At 35.4% G+C, this 21,041-nt stretch overlaps 1 long non-coding RNA gene across 1 annotated transcript in view; it reads left to right on the top strand.

Annotated features, from left to right (window-relative positions):
- Positions 1-229: 229 nt before the first annotated feature.
- Positions 230-21,041, top strand: part of LOC148132970 (uncharacterized) — a 109,053-nt gene continuing 88,241 nt past the window's right edge. Inside the window, exon 1 of the long non-coding RNA XR_015745587.1 lies at positions 230-587. This is a non-coding gene — a long non-coding RNA (uncharacterized LOC148132970). The remainder of the gene's footprint in view (positions 588-21,041) is intronic.

Genomic DNA, 21,041 nt, shown 5'->3' with positions numbered 1-21,041 from the left:
TATGTTACATAATGTCTCTCTCAAATAAAGCTCCGTTTGTGGTGAAGCACATCTACATGGTTTTCTTGACAACAACATGGAAGATGTTTGCGATTTCAACCATTTAGAATTTCTCAGCTAGCCTACAATCTCCTTGTTGGTCCACCAATCCAAGTGCGAACAAGACTTGGACCTAAAGGGACTTCCGGTTTTGCCAGGCTTCGGTGGCGGCGGGGTTTCGCGATCTCTGCGATCCCTGTTGCGCTAGCCGTCTTGGTGCCTCCGATCCCGATGGGTCTGGAGGATAAGGCTGCCCTGTAGAGGCAGCCGAAGATAGGGGGGACCCGGACAGGGGTTTGGAGTTTTTGCAGACCCCTTACCCACCCGGCATAACCCCCTTTTCTCAAGGCGGTGGAGCGGTGGTCAGCAATGGCCGCCACAAAGAAGCCGGCAGCTGGACAAGATTGTGCTGGAGGAAGAAGGAGAAAGTTTTGAAGCGAAAGTTTTTTGGCTGAACTGGGACTATAAGATACATTAAATATCCTGAAAATCCTGATTTTTTGAAAGATACTTTGTTTCCAGAAGAGATTTATAAGCGGCGAGTGAAAGTGCTGAAAGAGGAAGTTTACTCTCCTTCCATACGGAATTAATAAATGGACATTGAAAATCCTGCTATTTTATAGAAGGTAAAAATTTAAAGCTTTTTGTTATAAGTGGGAAGGGAGAGGACAAAAGAATAATTTATATTAAGATTTTGTTGGAGGAGATGCCTGGAAGATTTTGAGATTGGAAGTTAATCGCAATAAGACTTTAAAATACAGATTGGGTTTTTTTCCCCTTTCCAATTGATATTACCCCAGGAAGAAAAAGTGTGAAGAACTTTGTGCTCTGTTTGGATTGTTTGATGACTTTGGGATTTTGGGGAATTGTTCTAAGCTTTGAATTATCTTGGTTGTTTTAAGAAGAAGAAGACAAGAAAAAAGAAGAAGAAAAGGTTTATAATGGCTTTATCTGTTGATGAACTGAGAGAGGAATATGGTAAAATAAAGAAAGAAGGTAAAGATGGTGTGAGAGAAATTTTTCGCTTTTTAGAAATGGTGCTTGCCACTTATCAGCAAACACAACAATTGATAGAGGAAGCAGAAGCAGAAGCAGAAGCGGAAGCGGAAGCGGAAGAAGAAGAAGAAGAAGAAGAAGAAGAAGAAGAAGAAGAAGAAGAAGAAGAAGAAGAAGAAGAAGAAGAAGAAGAAGAAGAAGAAGAAGAAGAAGAAGAAGAAGAAGCCATCTTTAACGAGTCTACAAAGTTGATTAAGAAAGGAAGGAGAAAGAGAGGAAGGAAAAAGGACATAAGACTTAATCCAAGAAAGAGACAAATAAGATGCAAAATCAATACAATGTTAGAAAGCAAAAGAAAAGAGAAATACAACAGAGAGGGGAAGCTAAGGGGGGTAAAAAGACCAGATGGGATAAGGAAGGAAGAAGTGGGAAAAAGCCACAAAGGTATGAAACAAGATGTGAAAAAGAAATTTTTTTTTAGGGATAAAGGGTAATGCATAATTTTGTTTCAAAAGGATTCTGCAAGGTACATAAGATAGTATTGTAGTATTTGTATTAGAAATAGAAAATTAGAATTTTATAAGACTTAAGTAAAGATTAAAACATTAAAGGTTTAATAATGATAGATTTTAAGATTTAATAAAATATTAAAAGGAATGTTTAAAATATTTAGTTTAAGTATAGAGTTTAATTGACTATTGTGTGGATGTTAGTATGAACTTATTATTGTGGTATTTGTTTTTGAAATAGATAATTGGAATGTTATGAGATTCAATGTTTAATTATATATTTAATTACTTTATGGATTTACTATTTTTTTTCTTTTTTAAAAAACTTAGTAGGTAGAATGTACTAAGCAGAATCAGATAGGGAACTAGGTGTTACCTTAAATGTTAATTTAGGGGAGCGATGGAAAGGCATCATACTTCGATTAGTGATTTCAGGAGAAATCTTTTTTTTTTCTACTATAGGGAATGAGATAAATGGATAATTGGAAAAGAATGGACAAAAGATACAAATATAATGATTTAAATTAAGATGAAATAAATAAAATAGAATTAAGAAGAATGGAAAGCGGGGAGAAGTTATAATGAAGATATAGAAGGGTAAATAAGATAGGTAATGGCATATAAGTTGAACATGAACTTAAGTGAAGTCCATACAAAGAGAGGTAATCCGGGGCCAAGCTACTTTTTAAAAAGAAGTTTTATGTTTTTGTGTTTTGTGTGTGTATGTCCGTTTGAGATTTAATAAAACCTTGGAGGAAAGCGAGAGGAGAATAATTGTAAACAAGACAGAGGGAAATATGAATATGATGGGTATAAAATGGATAAATATAGAAGAAATGTAATTGAATAAGAGCAAAGAGAAATAATGAGAAATCTGCTAAAAGATATTTAAGTGGAAATAGGATATATCAGAATTATATTGTATAAAACAATGTTTTATCTGCCTTGTAAAAATTTATAATGGAAAGAGGTTTAATGTCTTTAATGTCTAATGATGCTTTGTTTGTCTTTAAAATTAATAAAATTTGTTTCAAAAAAATAAAAATAAATCATCTCCTTCACTATGGAGGGTTGGTGTTTTTTCATAATCATCAAACAGCCAAAAAAGGCAAGAAGTAGAAAATATATTCCTGTTGTTTCTAATTTACTGAAGGTAGTGGATAAAGATCTGAGGATCGATACCAAAATTGACATGCAAGTGCCACCATTAGATACTTAAGTCTGATGTGTGGTGCAGACACAGATGAAATAGGACTTTAAATCATGGAGCCTAAAATTGCTCTGCAAATTGCTATTAAGATTTGTCTACCATTTTTATTTGCCTTGTTAAGCAATACTTTGCATTAAATAGCATTAATAAATATTAATAATACTTATTCATGTTTTTTTTAATGAAGACTATTTATGAATTTCAATATTAGCAACTGGGAAAGAGATCCAGGTGTCCTATTACACCAACATTTAAGTATGAGCTAGTAGTGTGCTGCAGTTGCCAAAAAAGCCAATGCAGTCCTAGGCTGCATCAACAGAAGGATAATTTCAAGGTCACATGAAGTGATGGTGTCACTTTATACTGCACTGGTGAGACCACACTTGAAATAGTGCATCCAATTCTGGTCACTCTGATACAAAAATGATCCTGAGACCCAAGAAAATGTTCAGAGAAAAGGAACAAAGATGACAAGGGGTCTGGAGGCTAAACCATATTATGAATGATTGAGGAAATTAGATGTCTAGTCTAACAAAGTGGGATGTGGTGGCTCAGTGGCTAAGATGCTGAGCTTGTTGATCAGAAGGTTGGCAGTTCAGCAATTCAAATCCCTAGTGCCACATAACGGAGTGAGCTCCCGTTACTTGTTCCAGCTTCTGCCAACCTAGCAGTTCAAAAGCAAGTTAAAAGGCAAGTAGAAAAATAGGGAACACTTTGGTGGGAAAGTAATAGCGTCCCGTGCACCTTCAGCATTTAGTCATGCAGACCACATGACCACAAAGACGTCTTCAGACAGTGCTGGTTCTTTGGCTTTGTAACAGAGATGAGCACTGCCCCCTAGAGCTGGAAATGACTAGCACGTATGCATGAGGGGAACCTTTACCTTTAGACTAACAAAGAAGAAGGCCTAAGAGTGATATGATAACAGTGTTCCAGTACATGAGGGGCTGTCATAGAGAAAAAGGGATTGACCTATTCTCCACCTGAGGGCAAGACAAGAACGTGGAAGATCATTAAAGAGAGTTCCAACCTAGAACTAAGGAGAAATTTTTTGACACTGAAAACAATCAATGGAAAGGTTTATCTCTGGAAATTGTGGGTACTCCATTACTGAAGTTTTCAAGAAGATACTGGACAGCCATTTGTCCAGAATGGTACAGAGTCTCCTGTTTAATCAGGGGGTTGGACTAGAAGACCTCCAAGTTCCCTTCCAAGTTCCAACACTATTATTCCATGTTATGTATTCTAAATGATTCATATCGAAACATTATCTTGGTAAGAGGAAAAAATCTCACGGAAAGACTCTCAACATTTTGTAAAGAAAGGCCTAAGCTTGATTGACCAATGACTTGACACTGAATGAGGCAGAGTTCCTGGGATACTGAATGCTTATCAAAAGCAACTAATATGAACTCAAATGATTTCTGTCATGGCTTACTGACTCAGTTGCATGTTGTTCAGTTAACAGCTTGAATGATTGTTCTGCATGGCTGGCTGGGGAATTCTGGGAGTTGAAGTCCAGTCTTCTTAAAGTTGTTGAGGTTGACAAAAAGCTACTCTTTCAGTTGGCAAGGATGTTTAAAGACAAATTGGCTAAATGCTGGAAGTGCCACCAGATACTAGGGTCATATTATCATATGTGGTGGACTTGCCTAAAAGCAAAAAAAATACTGGACAAAAATACATACGTGGTTGGAAAAAATGATAAAACAACATATTGATTTAAAACCAGAAATAATTCTATTGGGGATTCTACCCAAAAAATACAGTAAGGAAAATGCATATTTAGTTATTCATACGTTAACTGCTACCAGAATTGTATTTGCATAAAATCGGGAAAGTGAAAAGATACCTACAGATGAGAATGGGATTAGGAAAATATTAGAATGTTCGGAAATGAATAGATTAACGCTGGCAATTAAGGAGGAAGACCAAACTGAATACTATATGGTATGGGATCTATTTTACTAATGTAAAAAAGTAAGTAATAAAAATGGAAGTTAGAAACAGAGAAATAAAATAAAGAAGATATGTTAAAAGAGATAAGCAAATATTATGACTAGTATGCTGAATATTATTACGTTAATATTGTAGAATTAATAAGTGAAATATTATGTTAAAGATTGCTGAATCAATATTAATTTAATGAAGGATGTTGTAATTCTGACTATTGTTTAACAAAGCTATTTGTACCCAGACAACACACTGTCCAAGTGAAGATGGAATGATTATATTAAAAATTAAAAAAAAATACTATTAAAAAAAGAAAAAGAAAAAGCTGCTTTGGAATATTTAGAAGTCCCCATTTTCCTAAAACTCATAGGACCTAGACTTGCTCTTGGAGTGGCCTAATAGACCAGCCTGAGAATGAAACTAACTCTTGGACTTACACCAGTGATGCTATTGTACCAGTTTAGTCAGGTGCTGGCATACCGGTAGTGCCGAAGACCAGCTGAGACTGAACCGGTTTTCTGACAAGCTGCTGTTGGGCCTGTCCTCCTGCCTGGGCTCCCATACTGACCCTACTTTTGAAGCGCAGCTGCTTTGTGCGGCACAGGATTGCGAGAAGTGAATCGGAAAGCTTCTGTGTGTGCACAAACTGCACATTTGATGTGCGCGCACAAAAGTGTGTGTGCATGCGCAAAGCACGCCCGCCAAGCCACACCCACCAAACTGGTGGTAAACCTCTTTGAAACCCACCACTGACTTACACATTGATGTTAATAGGAAAATATTCAAATAAACCAAAAGAAGGGAGAGGATTAGATGCTGAAGAGACCAGTGGGAGAAAAGTCTGAGAATAAAATTACAGCTCAAGATGAAAGAAAACAAAAAATTGACACTGGCCCTCCTGAGTATTTTGAATGAGAGCTCCCAATGTCTCTTAACATCAGCCCTGTAGGCCGTTGGCAGTGGGGACTGTAACTCAGCAACATATTGAGGCCGTAGCTTTTCCACCTTTGAACCATAATGGTGGCTTTATATTTGAAGTCTGCATTTGGAATCCAGTGAACTTCATATTCGATCTTTCCAAAATATACATTTTAGGTGAAGTTCCTAATCTTAAAATGGAATAGGCTAAAGTGCAATCTACTCCATTCCCTGCAGAGCCACTGAGCAGAGAAAAATCACTTTCTCCTACGTGAATGGTGCATAACCTCTGTCTTCACAAATGGCCTTCCTTATACAGGAGAAAGTAACAGCACATGAAAGTAAACTTTCTCTGCAATGTGCCAAAATTAATACAGGACGACTTTCAGCAATATTCAGACAGTAAGAAGTAGTTGGTATTTTTGAACTACGAAAAAAAATGTTGGCATAATGAACTAAAATCTCTTGGCAGTGACTAAATAGACTAGGCAGAGAAAGAATCTTAAAACAACTCATTTTTTTTCTCTTTCAGATTTAAGTAATTGATTAAAATAAAGGAGTTAAAGTGCAATTCAATATTGTTTCATCCACTGATTTTTTTTTAAAAAATGGAATCACTTCCGGTCAGATGGATGGCATTCCAGAGCCATGCAGACAAATATACTAAATAAATTTATTCCTACTCTAAATATCAGGAATAAATATATCTGTAGGTTTACAGGCAGGGATTCAACTCAATAGGTGCTATGTACATTTACTCTAATGCTATTTCAGCTGTGGCTATTGCTTACATTGCATTAAATGGATTAAATATCAATTTGCTAATCTTAACCCTCAAATTTACATTTGGGATTACATACATTTAAATTCAGGGGAATATTTTGAGACAGATCTTGCTTGATCCAATTATTCCAGCTCAGGATTGCAGTGGCTCATGTGGTTAGGATGCTGGGTTGACAATTTGCAAGCCCGCGTTCAAAGTCTGAGTGCTGCTGTGTGTTGGGGTGAGCTCCCATCATTTGCTCTAGCTCCTCCCCACCTAGAGTTCGAAAGTGTGCAAATGCAAGTAGATAAATAGCTACCTCTTCAGTGAGATCATTAATAGGGACCTGAAAGGAATTACCAACTTGGCAACCCTTGGCAACGGTGATGATACCGGCTAATCCTTTCACCACAAAACTGCCTCAATGCTTCTGACACACAAGAAGTAGTAGTAGCTCAGGAAGTTAACCATTGAGCTAGATGGGGATATGGAAGATATGCTAGTCTTTCATTCTCACAAAATCACATTTAAAAGCAAAGATAAATTATTATATTTCACATAGAGGTGATATGGTTGATTGGAATTAATAATTCAATAACAATCCATTATTTAATCACCAAGTGTATGCTAATCACCTTATTTGTGCAAGAAGATTCATGTTGCACTTATCAATTGCTTCTCAAATGATTCAATGGAGAATATGGTTCATATGGGATAAACAGAACCTTTTGCCATTCTTATATTGTACATTCTTTTTTGTCAGTGGTAATTTGCATTATACGTGCATTAGGATTTTTTACTGTATATTTTACTCCAGAAAGCAAACAGAGAAAAATAACTCTGTTACTTTGTGAAGAAATTTCAAGAAAGTGTTCAAAAGAGAACCTTTGTTTCATTAAAAAATATTTAGAATATGATATTTGCCTCAACTGAAGCATCCCTTCAAACTGCTTCATGCTCTATGCATTCAAGGAACACAGAAAATCTGTTTCTAAAAACATTGAAATGTTCAGATGACCTCTTCCAGAAGATCTAGTAGATAAAAGATACTTCCTAAGAGTTTTCTATGGATACCTAGAAGTTTTTTTCAGCTGCTATAGAGCAGACATAGTGGTGTTGACAAGATGAATGTGCCTCAGTGAGATGAATAGCAGCCTCCTGGCACAACATTTATATTTCCTATATGGATATTTCAAATTATTGTATTAAAATGGATCTGTCATCCCTTAAAAGTATATTGCCTATGGATTCTTTCCAGAGGCCTCAAAACTTTAGAAAGCATATGAAGTCACAAGCAAATGCAGGTTCAGCTGTTTTGCCAATAGAACCTGTTGGATCTCCAAGTCCACAAGTTAAAATGGTAGAATGATCAGAGGACTCAAGCAAAGGGGATCCACTTGCTGATGTTTTCTATTCTCCTGACACCAGATAATCAAGAGTGTTGAGGTTCGAGTAGACTTCATGCGGTTGATGTTCCATGTACATGCAGATAGATTTCATGTGGTAAAAATTGAACCCAGTGTGCTAACCAAGGAGAGAAGCAACTTAGAATTAAGGAGAAATTTCCTAATGATAAGAGCAATCAACCAATGGAATAGCTTTCCTTCAGAACTTGTGGGTACTCCACCATGAAGGTTTTCAAAAAGAGACTGGACAACTATTTGTCTGAAATAAAAAAGGGTCTTCTGCTTGAATAGGGGAATGGACTAGAATTACCTCCAAGGTCCCTTCCAACTCTATTCTCTCTGTGTTCTATGTTCCAAATTTTGGTCTTAGTTAATTCATGCCAATGTCCATTTACCCCACCAACCACTTTGTGCTCATCAGCTACAAACTTTAGAATGCAAATTGCTTTTTTTTTAAAAAAAAATCAACAGCTTGAAAAGCTTTGCTCTTAATGCCACAGAGTATGACTCAGAGGAACATTAACAGCTTTCTCACAAAATAATTGCTGATGAGTTAAGTACAAGCTTGAGAAATGTCACTGAAAGGGTAATTTTCAAGAAAGTTGAAAATGCTGAGGAAAACAGGGGAGCAGATGAAAATTTCTCCTCAGTGACAGCTACCCCAGTCACCATAGCAATGTTACAATTATTCGTTGATTAAATGTGAAATTACAATGAATTGGGACTTTTTCCTACTCCCACATGATCATCATGGGTATCTGTTAGTACATATACTAATCCCATTGTATACTTGTCACAATGGCACATTTTTTTTAATTTTTTTTATTTTGGAACATGCTGCTTCACTCATGAGAGAAAGCTCATTTGACAAGCAGCAAGATCTGGAGTGCTAAATAAGGGAACATAGCTAATGTTATTTAATGTAAAAGTTCATTGTTAACTCTGAGCAATGAAGGAACAACTGTTGGAAATAAAGTAATTTTCTTCTTGCAAGTGGTACTTGTATAAAGGGCATCTATTATCAATTATGTACTTTCAGTAGTGGAATAAAATAATGTTAGAGTTATTATTATAATAACTACTGAGATTAGAACTGCAAGCATATATATAAAGTGCCCTTGAAGACCACACAGAAGCTTCTAGTCATTCAGAATGCAGCAACAAGGAAATCCTTAGGCCTCCTTTAGCATGCTCATATAATACCCTCTGCTTTGCAAGCTAAACTGAGTGCAAGTTGCCTATAGATTATCACCTGGAAAGCCCAAATGTACCATAGAGCCCAGTTATTTGGCAGACTGTCTATCTCCTAGCCAACTACATTCTGGATTGCCTTGACCAAACAGTGATCTTTGGAGGCTCAAGAAACATGCCTTCTCTACCATGAGATCTGCCTTCTGGATAAAGTTGTTCCTGAGATCAGGAGAACTCCTATCCTGATGGCATCCCATAAATCCTAAAGATCTGTCTGTACTTCCAGGACCTAGGATACTATGCATAAATCTCTCCTTAATAAAGACGTTGTCTATGTTTTCATGTGACTTACCTTATCATGTGACTTCACCTTATCACATTTTGTTTTTATTTATTTATTCAATTTCTATAGCTGCCCAACTCAACCAAGTGACTTTGGGCAGTTTACGATTCTAAAATGATAAGACAATCAAAACAATAAAAAGCACACACAAAGTAAGTAAGTACAAAAAGCACCCATGCTGATTAATAAACTATTGATGAAGCCAAGTCATAGGGTCTTTAACACGTTCTGAGACCTAGGCCCAGGTACATAACCAAGTTTTAAAACTTTGTAAAAAGTCAACAGGATTGTAGATATATTTCATATTGTGTGTTGCCCAAGTTGGTTTGGAATTGAGGGTCACTGAAATAAAAATAAAAGTATTACTGTATATTGTGGAGCTTTTAGTGCTCTCTGAGCTTTGATCTTTAGTACTAGAAGAGAGTGATGTTTGGTCTTTATTTACATACAGTTGTTTGCCCTGACAGTGTTGGTGGGGGTGTTGATTTCTCCTTGCAAGTTCTTTGATTAGATTGTTGTTTGCTGCTTGATTGTTTATCTTAATTGGTAATTCCTTGAATAAGGTATTATTTACTGCTTGTTTGTCTGGTGTTAATCCTGATGTTGATCTCTGCTTATCTGGGTGTTGATTGCAGGAAAAATGTTGCAGTCTTTTTGTTTCCCTTCTTTCTTTTTCTATTTCTCTTTTGAATGGTGCTTAAATGTTGTTTCTCTCTATGTGCCTGTTAATGGCTGATTTGTCTGAGTGCCAAGCTTCCAGGAATTCCCCAGCATTTGTTTGGATTTAGCTTGGTCTAGCATGCTCAGTTTCTCTGTTGAAACTAACTAAAACTGTCTATGTATGTGTTGTGAGATTAAGGACTTTTTATCGCGTCTCATGACTTCTAGTTGGTTTTCATGGATTTAGTCTGCTAATCTTCTGCCTGACTATCCTACTTAGTGGCAGTCTCAGTCTTTCTCTCTCTCTCTCTCTCTCTCTCACACACACACACACACACACACACACACTTATATATATTTGTGTGTGTGTATGTGTGTCTCTCTCTGTGTGTGTGTGTCTGTGTGTGTGTGTAGGATATGCCTGTTTTTTCTTCTGGGATTCCTGGGTCTTTTGGGTTAGTTAAGTTTTGAGGGACTTTATTTGCCACCGTTTCCTGGTATATTCCAATATTTTCATTTATATAATAAATAACAGTGGGAGAGAATGAACCCTTTGGGGACTTCACATGCAAGTGGCTACAGAGACAGCCTCTTCTCCCCTGTAACAACTGAGAATGGAATTAAACTTCTTGCAATGGTGCCTGTAGTTCTTAACCCTTATGAAGGATCAAGAAAGATACCATGATCAGTAGTATCAAATGCTGTGCTGATCAAATGATTTTCAGTATCAAAAGTTCCAAATGGGCTCCCACCATCTAATTCCCCAAAAAGGGCATCTATTAGCATGACCACTGTGTTTCTATCCCATGCCCAGGTCTAAACCCTGAATGAAACAACTCCAGGTAATTCATATCTTCTAGGCTGCTCTGTAGCTGCCAGATTACCACCCTCTCCACTCCTTTACCTCCTTTACCAATGAGGGCCTTTTGAAGAATGGCACAGCAGATGTCATTATAGTTGTGCTTTTAAAGTTGTAATGGCGTTTCAGCAGAATCTCATCTGCCATCATCAGGCTTCTGTATTGTGTTCGTCTGTGATTCAGACTTTCACAGCCGTTTCTGTTTTAAATTTGGTGCTAGCCTACTGCTGTGCCAGAATAGTTTTTTCTTCATCCTGATTGGTTGGGAATCTTGGTCTGTATTTATTGGTCTTGAAGTTAGCTGTGTTCTGCTTGATTGGTGTTTCTAATATCTTCTGTCTGTTTTGTGGCTTTTTTGTCTTGATTGGCTGGCAACGTTGTGTTTCCTGTATTGGAGGCTTTTAGTGTGGCTTGGCTCCGAGTAAACGGATGGCGATCATTTATTAGGAAGCTAGGTTTCATCTGGGTGCCTGGTTGGGGTGTGTTTGAGCTGGAGGTATCAGGGGAGTCTGTTTGTGCCCAGGTGTTTGCCTGGCTTGTGGTGTGATGTGGGAAAATACCCGAACAAAGCTGAATACCATACATATAAATACCCGTGAAAACTTAAGAAAACAAACAAACAAACAAACAAACAAACATACATACATACATACTTACATACATACATACATACATACATACATACATATATATATATATAAAATTTGTTTTCGTAGATTTTCACAGGTACAGGTAAGTAGGTCTAGTTGTGTTCAGGTCTTTTCCCGTGTAAGATTAAGAGTTCTTAATCTTACATGGGAAAAGACCCGAACACACCTAGACCTACATACATACATACATACATACATACACACACACACACACACACACACACACACACACACACACATATATATATATATATATATATATATATATATATATATATATGTTATATATATATATATATATATACAACAAATCCACTATAGTAACCTCAGAAACATATATATATATATATATATATTATATATATAAGTTTTTACATGTATGGCATTCAGCTTTGTTCGGTATTTTCCCACGTCATTGTAGTTGTGCTTTTAAAGTTGTAGCACGTTTCAGCAGAATCTCATCTGCCATCATCAGGCTTCTGTATAGTGTATATATATTCTGTATATATATACAGAAGCCTGATGATGGCAGATGAGATTCTGCTGAAACGCTGCTACAACTTTAAAAGCACAACTACAATGACGTGGAAAATACCTGAACAAAGCTGAATGCCATATATATATATATATATATATATATATATATATATATATATATATATATATATATATATATATATATATATAAATAAATGATAACTAAAAACACTATTACTATTAGTACCATACTTCCCTGAAAATATGACCTATTCAGAAAGTAAGTCCTAGCATGATTATTACATACATACACAATATAAGCCATACCCCCCAAAATAAGCCCTAATTAAGACCCCGCCCACTCCAAGGTGCACGGGTAAAAATTAAACTAGGGTGGGGATGGGTGGTGGTGGAGTTGCCCTACTACTTACCTTTGGATAGTTGCAACCAGGCCTTACACAGCTCAGCCCATTTCTTCTGCAGCCAGCAGGGCTCTCCTGAAGGCTTCAGTAGCCAATAACAGAGCTCCAGATCGATCAAAAACTCTGTTATCAGCTACAGAGGCCTCTGACAGGGAAAAGGAGACCACATGTAATGCGCACAAGTGAGGTGAATTGGTGGATGATACCCGAACCGAAAATAAGATCTGGTGTCTTTTTTGGCAGCAAAAAAATATAACACAGGGTCTTATTTTGGGGGAAACACAATAATAGTACCAACATTTTTGCTAGAATAGAATCTGGGATTCTCTAGTCTTTTTTTTTTCCAAAAAGATTTTTATTACATTTTCACAAATACAATTCTCAATCTTGTCTGTGACAGCGTTTTGTCATCAACAGATATGTATATCTTATAAGTCTTATTATATATATCATTATTAAATACATCAGCATGAATCTTGTGTGGTTTATTCTAAATATCTATAATTATTTCTTTATATACCTTTATATACCTTATTGTCTATGTATCTAGGATAATATTCTTTTAAGGTCTCTTGATTACATTAATCCATTCTTCCTCCTTTTTATATCTATTCTTTAACCATTCATACCATCTGTCCCATATTATGTAATATTCAGAGTTCTCTTTCTCTTTCATTTCTAACGTGAGCACGTCCATTTCCACACATTCCAATATTTTGTGTATGACTAGATCTTCTGATGGGATTTTGGCTCCTTTCTACAGGCAAAAGCTATTCTGGCTGCCATCAAAATATGCAGAATAATATGTATTATCTTTTTTGGGTACTGCTCTGTAATTATTCCTAAGAGGAAGAGTTCTGGTTTAAATTCAATTTGATATGTAGCAATCTCTTGAAGCCAGTTTTTTTTATTTTAGTCCAGTATTTTCTGGTATCGGGGCATAGCCACCACATATGATAGAAGGTACCAGCTTTCTGTCCACACTTCCAACAATTTGGCTTTGTGTTAGGATATATCTTGGCCAGTCTCATTGGGGCCAGGTGCCACTGATAAAACATTTTATATAAATTTTCCTTGTATGCCGTGAAGGTTGTTAATTTGTAATTTCTAATCCATCATTTCTCCCATTCATCCAAATCAATATTATAGCTGAAATTTTGAGCCGATTCTATCATATTTCCTTTCACAATTTCTTCTTCCATTTTAAATCCCAATAGGTATTTATATGTTTTAGATATAAATTTTTCCTCTGTTCCAACTAGAATTTTATCTAACTGATTTTGTGGGTTTCTCTAGTCTTAATTCAGCACTTTAACCATTTCATTATATTAGCTCTTCACAAGCACTGCACTATAAAAGGTCCCTTTAAATGAAAAAAGAGTAATCTTTAGAAAAGAATCCCTAGTACTATGCATTCATAAAAGGACTAAGTACTGAAATGTGTTGTTTTCCAAAGGATGCATGTCAGATCAGATTACTTCAATCCTCTTTGTAGCTGTTCTGAGCCCAGATACAATCTGCCTATGAAATGATATTCAAAATACAGAAACACTCTCCAAGGAACGTATGAAACAAATAGTAAATGGGAATACTATTGTTTGGCCTATTTTTCTAGGCACTTCAAAATAAAAACTAATGCAGATGAATTCATACATACTTAATTACTGTCACTGGAAGAAGATATGGCAACTGAGCTGGAAGACAGATGTGAAAATCCGCAGCTCAGGAATATAGATGTTCCTCTTTCTTTAACCAAGCCAAAATGGGGATTCTGTTCTTATAGTGAACAGTACATTTTATTCTTGAAACACTGGAATCTTAGAAAGAAGCAATTTATTACCAGGCAAGAAAATTACATTATATCTGGAAGTTGTAGTTGGATCATACATCTGTTATTATGTGGAAGAAATGGATATTTTATTGACATTAGTTGAATGGGACTGTGATTTGGTTTTAGGTTTTGCCCTGATTTCATACTAGTTCTCATACTCATCTTCCATTTTTGGAGTTCATCCCCTTCCATATCACTCAAAAATTCAATGGGACTTCCATTCTCCAAAACCTACTCACTTCCAATTACCTTTACATCTTTCTATAATCCTGTGTCCCCGAACTTGTTTTGAAGTGTAACCCCAACCCTGGTCTCAAAAAATAGGAAAAATTTCAAAGAAGATACAAACCTAGAAGTGAATATTTGTGGCCTAGGGTTGAACTGTGTGGTCCTTAGTGCTCTCTGAGCTTGGCGGGTTTTTTTCAGATGTTTCATTATCAAACTAGGTAACATCATCATACTGATTGTCAAGCTTCAAAAGGTGCTTTTACTGTTGCAACTATTTTTTTGTAATTTTTTTAAAAAAATTTAAACATACATCAATATCATTTCATGGACAGTGTGGCATCTGAGTGTCATTCATTTTGATACAAAAGTAATATTAATGCAATGAGAATTAATCAGACTTACATGGTCTAATGTCATTACACATATCGATATCAGCATACAATCCTTCAATTTTAAATTATTCAATATTTGCTACTTCCTTCAAATAATAATAACATTATTTTTGAGCATACCTAATAACATCCTTTTTCAAACTCTGGTGCTACTAGTTTTGCAACTACTATTGCTTCTCAGCTTGCCAATGAACTAAGGGGGGGGGGAGAGAAAGGGGAGATGGAATGTAGGTTCCAGACATCAAGGAACCAGCCATGTGAACCAAGGACACTTCGGCAGATGTTTACCAGAGTCAAAAGACTTTCCCATAACAATACTATAAGACATAATTGAACAATGTGACCTGGGGAGAGAAAGAAACGAAACTTTAACTATGTGGGTTCGCACGGGAATTGGTTAGATCTGGTTTTGCCTCACCTGTGCTGAAATGATGTACTCAATGAAGTTTTGCATTAAGAGATTGGATCATCTTGACCGTGCTTGCTTTGGTTGGGTTCACCAGTTGGAACCTTGACACTGATGATGTTACCTACTTTGGCAACATAACATAATGTAACATAATGAAATGTCTGCAAGGAAATCATGTAACTGAGAGAACACCAGGAATACAAAGAATAAGGGATGTTCCAATAGATAGATTTTGCATTTGCTTTTTTTTTCTTGATTTATTTTTCAAGCATTAACTAATCCTCAAGTTATATAAGATTTAGCAAAGGAGAAAAATATTTTTCATTATACCTATTAAGTTTTTGTTTAGATCACTTAGCTATTTCATCTAATGCTTTAATGTCTATGCAAACAAGAGGTGAACCGCATTGCATTGTTAGATTATTGGTCAATTGACAGTAGAAACTCTGAGAAATATGTGAAGTATCCTATTCTAACCTGATCCAGTAACTTAGCAAACTCTCCAATAGTGTATCTGTTGATGGATAATCCAATCACCATAAAATAGAAAGAGCCAGAAAATATTTATACATTTATTCATTATTAAAATTTGAAATTCAACATTAAAAGGTGTTCTTTGTCCATTGGATCAATGTTTGAATATATCTACCCTTCCATCCACACAAACATAAATCATATTTCATTCTTTCTGCTGTGGGTTTGTTGAAAGCATGTTCTACTTTTACTTTACATCTGCTGAAACTGCAATAGTATTTCTAAAGTGAAGCTTCCACGTATAGCTATATTGTTTGCAACTATCTCATGCTTTCAGAAATCTGGAAAAAATAGCAAGAAGTCATCCAAGCTATAAAAATCCACAGGTACCTTATGTTATGCAACTCACCCACATAAATTATGAAGGCCCAGTTCTCCCACAAATGTATTTTGAATGATCCTCAATAGCACAATATCAACCTATATGTGATAATGTTGAAAGCATGGTTCTATTTAATTTGTCAACCGATTCAGGTAAATATATGATCTGTTGAAAAAACAACAACAAAGAGTGTGTTAGCTTCTTAAAGATTGCCACATTAAACTTGAGTGTTTAATGGCTCCATCTATAAAAGGACATACATGCCTTATTAAATTTCCTCAATCATGAAATTAAAAGGGGGAAATCCTTCACCTCTGTGGTTTCACAACAAAAGAGCCAGATTAAACCACTTTGTAAATCATTTTTAACTCACAAAGAATGCTGCCTAAGATATGTCTTCATACCAATCTGAAGGCTGGACCCCTTCATTTAATCTAAGATCTGATTGTGGTAGAATAATCATTAATAAATCCAACACTCTCCCATAATGAATGAAATTTAATACTTGAACTGAATGGTTTTGTTTATAGTTGAGCATATATTTAATCACCAAAATTATGATATTAATTATAATGAAGTATAACCCACATCACTTTACATAAGCTATATGACGGGACATCACAAAGCATTTTCTGAACTTTCCTGAAGATGAAGGAATGAAAGTGAATTACAGAAAAGTGTACTTCACTCTCTTTCTAATAAACTCTTGTAGACCATCTGTCAGAGTTCACTACAGCGTGTCTAAGATTCTCCTAGCATGGTTTCAGGTAGTACATGATTTATAATGTCCACCTACCTATTACTAGGCTCTTTCCTGATCTTACGAGTTAAAATTGTCTGTAACAAACAAAAAAATGATGGGTTTAGCAATGCTGAACAAAGGAACATTCTGTCAGCTGACTGCAAAAGAAGGATTCAATCAATACATATCAGCCAGTGTAAGAAAAAAAAAAGATATAAGCTTCGCATTGGGAGTTTAAAAATCACCACATTTTTTTTTATTAGCCTGCACAAGAATATAGCACAGAAAAATGAGTTTAATGGGCTTCAGTTTAGCTGACTCCAGGTCTACTGTGGCATTTATAAGTACTTCTATATACTCTTTCTATTTGATCTTGATCTCATTTAGGCCTAGCTTGATAATGCTTCTTGGCAGATCAAAGATGCATAGCACTTTATGCCTTCTTAACAATGTTTTCTTTCTGAAGTCTGAAAAAAAAATATGGACAGCAGGAGATTTAGCTTCATCCTTAAAAAAAGAAAATGATAATAATAAAAAGGAATAACTTGTCTGATGGTTAACTTTGACTGAGCTGTGAGGTTTTTTTGGTTCCTTTTGAACCAAGGGCATAATTGGATTGAAGCTGATTGCATAATATTTTACAGAAACATTATTCTGGAAATTGAAAATATTATTTGTAGAATTTACTTGTATCATTATATTTGCAGTTCTTTGTTTTTAAGATTAATGCTGGTTTGACTCTGGAAGTCTGATAATTCCAACAAATGTGGCATCATCCATGCCATAGAAGAGACATATTATAAACTCTACTTTATATATATGGTTAGTATGCAAAATTCCCTTTGTCCTAATATATTTGTGTATTATCATCCTCAATATATACGCAGCATTCTGTTCATTAATTTCAACTGAGACAATTTTATATCTGCAAAGGAGTGGGCAGATAGAATACCAGAATGGAAACTAGCTGGGATGTTCATGCCTTCAGAAGGTTATTGATTGAAGCAATGGGATTCTATTAAAAAATCCAGAATACGTCCTAGTTTAAATAATTTCCCCATCTTTAGATTTGCAATGATGGATTTGGATTCATCAACAGATTAGACTTTTTCTTTCAAAACTGTCATGAAGAAAACTTCAGTTATCTAACAGTTAAACTTTCTTTTGTAAAGCTGACACAACACCATTAAATTCTGTAAAAAGAAGACTTAACATAGATTAATTAATAATTGATAATTTTTAAACTATAAAAAGCGATATTTAGCAAAGTGAATGTGCAATTAATACATGGAAGCTAGATCCTCTTAACAATGGTAAATCTTAATTATCTTGTGGTATGTCATTTATATTCAACGTGTAACATCCACTCTTGTCTTGCTGTTCAGATATCATGGGTGAATTTGTCACTTGTATTTTTAAAGTGTTGTTAACTAAGCCTCAGAGGAAGAAATAAAATGCTTTAAAAAGCATTCTTAGCAGCTCTCTAGACTACATAAGAACACAAGCTTTCAACTCCTATGAAAGACTTTAGCTCTTTATAGTGTCTAAATATTACATTTAACATTTGGTGCAACCCAACCAATATTTAAACACATTTGAGAATTTTTTTCAATCTAAAACATTATTTAATCTAACTTCCCTCCAATGAACAGCTAACGACTAAAATATTTGAATATTATTTTGTTTCTTTTTTCTACTTAATAAAACAAGCACTTCTGAAATAAGTAATGCAGCATGATTTGAAAAAAATATTCACAGAACAATCTGATTCTTCTATCAGAGATCTTTGAAAACCTATATTTTCTAAGAAAAGGGGGGGGGAGGTTGTACTACATATAAGTTAAAATCAAAAACAACCTACAAAACAGTACATAGGATATTAAACTGAGTATTGGAAGGCTACAATTCTATAGGAACAGTTAACAGTGATTATTTGGTTTACTCAACTACCTAAGGAAATAAGATTTAGCACAAAACTGGTCCAATCTTGAAAACTGCATCATCTGTAGCAGTAAATTAATTTGTCAGCCATGGTATGGGAACATTAAAACAGACAACTGACCCATATTTGCATATTTGCATATGTCATTTTGAAATAAAAAGAAGATTGGGAAAAAAACAAGTAAACGAATATCTCATTATCAAACTTAATAGCAAACAGGGTATTTTCTCAATATTCTTTGTGGGCACAAGCCATACCTGCTGCTGCCAGCTTGGCAATAGGGATTAATGATATAATGAAGTTCTAATAGGATTCTGTGAGTGCAGGGACTTCCTGGAGAAACTGCTTGTGAATTTTATTTTATTTTATTTTATTTTATTTTATTTTATTTTATTTATTTTATTTATTTTATTTATTTTATTTATTTTATTTTATTTTATTTTATTTTATTTTATTTTATTTTATTTTATTTTATTATTTTATTTTATTTTATTTTATTTTATTTTATTTTATTATTTTATTATTTTATTTTATTTTATTTTATTATTTTATTTTATTTTATTTTATTTTATTAATTTGATTTGATTTGTCTATTGCTTACAAGATAACAGGTATAAGTATAAACATAGCTATGAATACACGAGATGGATACGTATAAGAAAAATAAAAAGAAACAATAGAACAGGGATGGTAGGCACCATTGGTGTGCTTATGCACGCCCCCTACAGGCCTCTTAGGAAAGGGGTGAGGTCAATAGTAGAAAGTCTAAGGTTAAAGTTTTTGGGGTTTGGGGAAGAAACCACAGAGTCAGGTAGAGTTTTCCAAACATTGACCGCTCTATTGCTGAAGTCGTATTTTCTGCAATCAAGTTTGGTGCGGTTAACCTTGAGTTTGTATCTGTTGTGTGCTCTTGTATTGTTATGGTTGAAGCTGAAGTATTCATTGACAGGTAGGATTATGTTCCCAAATGTTGCCTTTTGTAGTATAACTGTGGGCTTCTAGATCAGCCAGTTAGAAGATGTGATTGGGTTTGTGTCAGGAACAAATAATTAAAAGCAATCATTGGGTTCAAAACACAGAAGAGCTTATTACTGACACCTATTTACAATAATTTAGTCAACTAATGGTCTGTGCTGAATTGGCACTAGAAAAGGATCAATGGAATTCATGGAGGGCTCTTGTGGCAGTACAATGACTCCAAACTGATGACACATTTAACTCCACCCTCCAGCTCTGCCTGCTCTTCTCCTACAGTTTGTGAGTGACTGGATGGAAGAAAATATCAGCTGAAAGTACAAGAGACTTTGAGCCGACTTTTGCTGATTCCATGGAAACACTCTGAATAAGCATACAGAATACCACAAAGAAACTTTTGTGGTGTTTGACCTGAAGATTTTGGATTGTATGAGCACCTCTTTCCCTTGATTTTAACTTACATGGAGTACAAAAAAATAAAATCCCTTTTACCGAATACACACATATACACAAGCACATGCACATAGACACAGTCACTATTGTTCTAGAGGGTCAGGGGATAGGCAAATATTCCATTCTGAATTCCACTTACTTTCTGCATCTTGTGCGTGAGCGAATAACTTGACTGTTTCAAACCATGTTTCAGCAAGCAGGAAACTAAGCAGCACTAAGCAGAAAAAAAAATTAATCCAAGCCATCATGCTAATAGTATTTGCCATTCTTTTTTATGATCTATATTATTTTAGATAAATGTATAATGGATTCACTGCAGTGGAAAATTACTATCCAAACAGATATGTCCTGTCCAGGGGTGGGATTCAAATTTTTTAACAACCAGTTCTGTGGGTGTGGCTTAGTTGGGGTGTGTGGCTTGGTGGTCATGTTATTGGCTGGGCGTGGCCAACTCAATATCCCTCACATTAAGGCACGCATCTCCCCTTGCCTGGCCTCTCATGACTGTGGGGATGCTGCAGCAGTCGTAAGTGTCAAAAAATGGTCATAAGTCACTTTTTTCAGTGCCATTGTAACTTTGAATGGTCACTCCACACAAGCAAAGTACCAGCAAAGGAGGGAAACAAAACTCTAGAGAAGTTCCTGAGACAGGAAGTCTAGTCCTGCCAAGAATGTAATAAGGGTTAATGGAGAGGCAGTTTCTGTAAGCAACACCAGAATGTTTCCTTCCTGCCTTCCTTACAGGATTAGGCCAGTAATTTCTTCTAACAACCGATTCTCCGAACTGCTTAGAATGTTAACAACCGGTTCTAGCGAA

This window comes from Notechis scutatus, chromosome 1 (genome assembly GCF_049901735.1).
Source record: "Notechis scutatus isolate UNSWTSFEM ecotype Mainland chromosome 1, rNotScu1.2, whole genome shotgun sequence".
NCBI lineage: Eukaryota > Metazoa > Chordata > Lepidosauria > Squamata > Elapidae > Notechis > Notechis scutatus.
Note: the sequence above shows the minus strand (reverse complement) of the source record. Positions and strands in the feature narration are given on the sequence as shown.